This window comes from Limulus polyphemus, unplaced genomic scaffold (genome assembly GCF_000517525.1).
Source record: "Limulus polyphemus unplaced genomic scaffold, Limulus_polyphemus-2.1.2 Scaffold118, whole genome shotgun sequence".
Classification (NCBI taxonomy): Eukaryota; Metazoa; Arthropoda; class Merostomata; order Xiphosura; family Limulidae; genus Limulus; species Limulus polyphemus.
Window position 1 is genome coordinate 487,340 of NW_013665728.1, and position 7,835 is coordinate 495,174.

Sequence of the window (7,835 nt, forward strand, 5' to 3'; positions counted from 1 at the left end):
GTCTACTATTCGCTTGACTCAATTATCTATATCTCCGATATATCTATCTCGGACTTTTTGCTTTTTTCTCGCCAGGCTTATATACTAAAAATAGAGGGCGCCTGGCAAACACTAGGACATTCGCAGAGTTCCTCGATAATTCTTGATCCTTCTAGAAACTCCAGCGCGCATGCTCCCAGTGTCGCGTGACTTCCGCTGTCGTAACAATAATAATTGGAGTTTTGGTAATGACGTTTGTCCAACTTCAAACGGCTCAACTAATAAATGTATCAGTAAAATCGTTAAAATAGTTTTACATTATGACTGTTTCTTCATTAATTAAGATTCAAAAATCCTATATTATTCTGAAGATAGAAAGCTTTGATCAAGGTGTATATTTGTATTAATGACTAGGTCGCAGTCCGTAATATTAAACTAAACTGGCACTACGAAACCAAGGACTCAAAAAAGTTCTACCTAATTTTAAACAAGTTTGTACAATATGAATAAATAGCTTGAAAATTGCATTGATGTAGTTTTTTATCTTAAGCACTTTAATACAGAGCGATATGACAACATATTGTGATAGCTTATAATATATATACTGTTTTTCTTTATTGTGACAAATTTCGAAAAGTAATTAGAACGAACGTTCACCTTGTTACTCATATATTTCAATAATTACAGTTCGTAGCAGTTAAATTAAAGATTTATTAATTCTATCATATGCATAAAATTGTATATATTTCAAAAACTATTACCTTTAGTTAGTTCGAATTAAAATGTACAAATATGCTAGGACCAAGTGCTGTAGAAGAATAACAGTTTTTTAAATTAATAATTAAATGAATTAAATGATATTTTCATAAGCTATATGTTTTCAGTCGTGTAAATACATTCGCTTTACCGGTGGTTTCACTCTAGATTCTTAGAGTAACAAAAATATTTTAGAATTGTGTATTGATAAGCATATCAAGCTTATACATTAGTTAACAGCTCAGAATTTCAGTATTGAGCTATTTTAGTTTGTACCAGTCTAACAAGGCCGATCATAATCAATACCAATTAGTGTAGATTTATATATATATATATATATGTTACGACAGCGGTAGTCACGTGACGCTGGTAACACGTCATGATATTCTCGAAGGATCGGGGAACATCACGTATAATCCAGTATGTGCTAGGCGCCCTCTATTCCTGTATATAAGTGCGCCAGATAACGTGAGTCAAATCAATCGGAATTAAATTGCAGACAGAGATAAATACGGACAGTTGAGTCAAGCGCGGTAGTGACCGTAAGTAAGTGCGTGAATCATTGTGAATTATAGCGTGTGTTTAAAGTGATTGTGGAAATTCAGTGTATTACAAAGTTGAATTGAAAAAGAATAAACTCGTTTTATTTAAGAAAGGACTTGTGTCGCTAAAGTTTCTTCGGAAATAATTTTTACGGAAATTATTTCCAACGAACACAGAGGCGTAACATATATATCTGTAATTGGGGAAGGTTTACTAATGACGTTTTTTTTTACCTAACTCTTGTTTCTGTTTTTGTGAAAAAGAGTTTGAGAGCACCCAGCTTTCGAGGTGGTCATAGCTCTTATACTTGCTTAATCTCGTGAACTATCAATTTCGTAAGTGTAAATTGAAACACATTTGGTGACTTTTTCAATGTAATATTTAATTTCAGTGAAACATATAATGAAAAAAGAAAATCGTTTCGTATGGTCTTTGTACCGTTAACTCTAAACATTCAAATAACTAAAAATCAACAAATGACATAAATTCCCTTCCGTTCAACTATAATAATAGCTTTAATTTCACTTGAAAAAAATGTACGGAAGCAAACAATTACCACGAGTTTGCATCCTTCTCAGAGAAACAATAAGGTTCTTGCAGTAAAGGCTTATGTCGTGATTTTCACGTTTGACCTTCAGTGAAACAAAAGAATCTGTAATACATCGGATTTCAAAGCTTTTGAAGTAACCTTGGTGGCACTATTAGGCTTTGCATGTATATATATTTTTAAACGAAACATGCTCAGTTAAGGGTGGGTATGGTTTTTGTTTTCTTATTTCGAAGTTATGAATGTACTGAAAGAAACAAAATTACCGTGTTCATCGAATTGTTGCTTGGGGGGGGGGGCAGGGAATGAGAGCCTTTCGTTGAAACTCAGCCGTCTTTGTCGTATGTAGTTGGCTTAAGATATTTGTAGAGTAAAAATAAATAGTATAATAGTAGAAATATCGCTGTATGAAACATATTTCAAGCTAAGATAATATATCAAAATTAGCATTGTAATCCTTTAATATTTTTACGGAACTTAAAAAAACGTCATGGTTTTGTTATTATCTAAAATAATTACAAATTTGACAACATCATCCCAATAGATGTATTATCATCAAAACACTTTTTTTCTGGTTTCTGAAATAGTTGAAGAATAGGAAGATATAATACAATGATAATGTGATAAGAATAACAACAGTACATAACAAGATTATTGTCAATTTTTCTTTAGAATACCGACAGAAATACAAGATGATACCTGTTGCTTGTTGTTTAAACTCTTGATAAAACAATAACATGTTAACTGTTTTCCATGTTTCAGTATTTAATGTCTTGACACAACGTAAAAGGATATTTTTAAAATTTGTTTGTAAAATCCAAAAATGAGGAAAATAATAATCAAATTATATAATTTTCTTTGCTGTTGCCTACAAATCTGAAAAACCACAATAAGATTTACTACTTGAGGGCTGTTTATTTATAGACTTGCAACGCTAGAAACCGGGTTTCAATACCTGTGGTGGGCAGAGCATAGATAGCTCATTGTGTAGTTAACTTCAAAACAGACAAATCTTATTAATAAATTACAACTTGATCATAAGTTTAATATTATTACTGTAGAAACTAATATTAAGTACAAAGTAACTACATTGTTATCCCAATATAACATCATAATACATCGTAGTAAGGCTTAAAATGTATTTGTTTTCATATAATCCACTTTTAAAATCAGGTGAAACAAAACGCGTTAGCTTTCCTGAACTGTAAATTCGAGGACTCACAGTTCGACCTATAGCCGCAAAAAAGGGCTTCACACTTTGCTATAAGTGTGGTGATCAAACCGAACTATTCAATGAAATAAGAGTATCTGAAGAGTCAGTTAATGTTCACTACCCGTGTTTTTTCGTATATCGCTTCAAGATTAGGGACGACTATGCGCAGATAACCCTTGTTTGGGTAAAATTCTGAAACAAACGTAGTAATAAAAAGCCTTTGCTAACATTTGTAACCTTAATGAAAGAGTAGAACTGAAGGGCAATAGACAAAATATAACTTGGTATTTTACTGTAGCTGCAGGGTCGTTTATTTGTAAAATGTTTAAAAGTACTCCAGTCTGTGCTATGAAGTCTGAAAGAGAAGATAATGTGGAGTGTAATTTTGTTATAATATTATATAATAACTGGTGCATTTTACAAAGAAATGAATAAAGTGAAATTTTTCAAGAAGTCGTGCATGTACCGGTATATTTAATAGATTTATAACTAATAAATCACTTAGTTGTTTTTACTGTATCGCAAGTTTCATTCTTAGTTTGTAATTAACCCCTCAATGTTTCAAAACATATTCACCCGATTTAATTTGGGTAAATCATTTCTCGCCGTAGTTTAATTATTTGCCCAAATTTATTCGCGTGTAATCATGTATTACAATCAATGCTCACTTGATGGAATTGGAAGAGCTTTTGTGCTGATCACTATCGGCTTTATTCAGAATTATGTATCATAAACATTGGAAAGACATTCCTGTTCATTACTGTAGTTTAATTGAAATAATATATATAACTTATAAATCAAGACGTGTAACATTTATTTATTAAGTAACTTTTGAGCAGAAGTATAACAGATCATAAAAGAACTTTTGTTTCATTGATATTTAAGTATAGGCTATCAAAAATCGAAATAAAAAATGACTTTTTTTTTAGCTCGTTCCAAAAAAACTACATAATGGGCTATAGGGCTGTGCCAGTCTTGGGTATAGAACCCGGTTTTAGCGTTAAAAGCCTCCAGACTTTCAGCGGAGCCACTATAGAGATAATTTCATTGAAAAAAATTATTGATTGTTGAAATAAATATTGTAAATATCACTATATTTTTTATGCTAAGAAAGTTTTATTCATCAAACTATCAAGACACGTTACGTTAGGTAAGATTGTGACGATCGGATATCAGTTGTCATAGTTAGTAGTAGCCATATTATTACCTGAGCGTAATAAATAGTTTTTTTATTTTAGTAATATAATATGCAAATCAGCAAGTCACGTAACAACAGCAACTGATATAAAGTTGGGTGCAACGGAATGTATCAGAGCTGTATTTGGACTGTTTAGCGTTCGTAAGCTGGAAGAGTATGTAACAACCCTTCCAGACGAAATTATTCATACACCTAGAAAATAAAATACCTTCAGATCGATAACTTAGAATTTTCAAGACGGGGATATCCCTTCTACTTAATGACATTGGAAAACATAGAAATATGTTTCAACTTGGACCAGCAAATCCTTCCAGAAAAAGACTCGCAACAAGTTGTACCCCAGCCGTGGTAGACATAGTGCGGCATTTTGTAACAATAACTTGTACCATCAACTCTTGAGCTGCTTTTGTTGGACGGAATTATAGGATTTGAACACTTTTTTTTTATTATTTTGCGGGTTCAAAATAACTGGTAGAGATCCAATTCGGGATGAATCAAAAGTTAAAGCAAGTATTTGCAACTTATATGTAGTGTAATATCCACTGAACAAAATTTCACGTAGAACTTACTTTTCCAACTCTCCTATTAAATAATCACCAAAGACAAATTTGGTTCTCCTAAACAATAATAAATATTTCATTAAACTGACGAGAATAGAAATCCTTTGAGACTAAAGAAGCAAATTTAGCTAGGAATTGCTATTAGCAACTGCCTTGAGATATTGTAGACAACTATAGATTGCTAAAGGGGGCTAACAGTTAATACTGATTACAAGTAAAGGTCATTAACGTAATACTGATAAATTATTCTGCTTCTTCATTTACAGTATCTAATAAATTTTAGTTTATCCATCAAATTACCGACTTGTTTTTATACCATTTATTACCAGTGAGGTCCAATAATCATTGCATCATATTAAGTAATGGCATGTTTTAAATATTAATGAATTTAGAACAGCAAAAATGCATACTAATTAGTGGGATTAATTGCAAAACTAATAGTATTTTTATGTTTTGTATGTTTCATATATAATTATAAGGGACGCTGTAACTATTTAAGTCTTAGATATACAAACAATTTGATACATAAATAATTTAGGAAAATACGTTTATAAATCCGACGTATAAAAATTAAAATCGCAATCGAATGGAATGTTGGAGTACCCAGTCAAAACAGGAAAAAGATATATAAAAGAAATAGGATAGCATTGAAAAAAGGTAAAAGATGATAATACACTTGGCATGTATTGTAAAACATATGCCAAGTTAGAAATCCTTGTTTTGAATGAAAGCCATGCTGGAAAACTTTGTTTGTATGAGCTCAAAATAATTGTATTTTGTTTAGCTATCATATAAAACAAAGTAGAGCCAGGTTTAGTGGCTAAGGTGCCAGGCTGCAGATCAAGGAGTCCAAGGTTCGAGACATAATACCGCTGCACAGGTTCCCTAGTTTCAGTTGAGGGCACATTATAAAATTTACAGATAATCCAGTTATTTGGTTCAAAGAAATGGACAAGGCCTTGTGGCGATGGGTGCTTCTGGCTGCTGTCTTTCCTCTGGTCAGTAGCTCCAAACTACATAAGTACGACTATACATGAACCTAAGGGTCTGTGTCCTGCCAATTTATCCCACGTGCTCATAAGATACCATTATAAGTATCACATTAATTTTAACTGGCTTTACGAAAGTTGCAATCAGAAAAGTATGATTTCATATAAAACTGTAGATGACAAAACTCGGAAACTGAATGTGACACTTAGCCAGATGGAAAGATCGGTAAAACTTATAAAAAAAGATAAGATCATTTAAATACTTTTTGATACACTTAGGAACATAAACAAATTACAAGAAATCACTGTTTTAATATGTCGGACCAAGTTGAAAAACTCATTAATCTTTATTGGTTAAAGGTTAGACATCCATGAACATTTTGGTGCCATCTGCCCTTATTTTACAATTAGCTAAATGAGATATACAGGTTCAGTGTTTGTTTATCATAAATTGAGTAGTTTTCAAACGTTAAATAAATTTTATCTTATATTTTACTTATCCTATGGTCTGTCGGTGGGTCAACTTACGGACGTACAAAGCTAAATCCCAGGGTTCGATTCCTCGTAGTTAATAAAGCACACATAACCAATTGTGTAGCTTATCCCGTGTACTCATACGATACCAGATTAATTTGTAGAACATACTTTTATGTCTTTTAACGTGTTTAATGTATTGTTCAGTGTTTTAAATTAAGTTTGTTGCTATTAACATTCATCTATTATCAAACAAGACTAATATCTTAAATAGGAAGGATGCTATGTTTATAATAAAAAAATACCTGGTCGTTTAATGTAAGAGAAACAGTATTGGAGACTCATGCATATATATATATATAAATATTTAAGCTTCGTCAAGATGAAAATGACTCATGATTCCGCTTATATAAAATTAAAATCAGCTATAATGTTGTAATATAAGATAGCAAACAATGCATGAATCTTTAAAAAATGTAACTGTATCAGCTCGGCAGAGTTAATTCTCACGTCTAACTGTATATCAGAGTAATTCGAGTGCTATATGACTAAGAATGTAAAACCATCCATAAATCACGCGTTTATTACACACGTGTTATTTCTTTGCATCGGAACCGTTGGTAGAAAAACTGTGAAATAAGCATATCAAACTATTATAAAATCTATTTGTTTATATCTCTTCTTGATTCTAGTAATTAGACAAATCGTGAACTTACTGCTTTCCTTAATACAATACTGTCTGATTAATTTTATATAACATAATAGTATGTTAGTATATTTTCGTTTACTTATACAACACGCTAGTACGATTTAACCCAGCATTTTATGCAAGAATTACAGTGTGGTTATTTTTCACCGATTTTACTGTGATTCATTATTTTTAAATATAAAAGGTTCAGACTGAGCGACAAACAACTCTGGACGGACAAATATTGGTCGCTAGGGTATTAATACTTTTCTGATTTATTGTTGAAAAATGCAAAGTAAAAACCTCACTATAATATTTGACTAATGTGTTTTAGTATCTTACTAAAAATAATGTAACAATTTCGGTTCTCATAGGGCATTTGCATACGGAAAGTAAAACATACAACGCAAAACCAAAAAAATAAGTCGTGAAGAGCCCCAGGTTTTTCTTAGAAGCGGTTGTTAGATTTAAAGGGTGTGGTCTTAGAATAGGACAATAGACTCGAATTAAATTTTCATATCCGGTGATACTTATTATTGTTTATTGTCTGACAATACACATATTCAGTATTTTATTCAGCGAATTAATTAGATATGAGATAAAACATTTATGTATGCCTCGCAAACCTGTGTGTCAGTAGGTCATCTTATTCTAAACGCTTCGAAATAAAATTATAATACTTATTATAGTTTGAATTCAATGTGACAATTAACAGTTCTTAAGATATAACTAGAAATATTATAAATTCAAGTGTTTACGTCGACTTGTTAAACGATATAACAACTTAAATATTTTAAACGGTAAGTAATTTTGTACTGACCTAACAATCAATTCATGTGATACTGTTTTAGAGAAACTTCAACTCTATCTTAAGGTTACTAATAAGTG

The 7,835-nt window shown here is 31.5% G+C and overlaps 1 protein-coding gene across 1 annotated transcript in view; it reads left to right on the forward strand.

The window, feature by feature from the left end:
* The window catches only part of LOC106472160 (cubilin-like), a 46,705-nt gene that overhangs the window by 4,190 nt on the left and 34,680 nt on the right, over positions 1–7,835 (forward strand). The gene's annotated exons all lie outside the window — the stretch shown is intronic.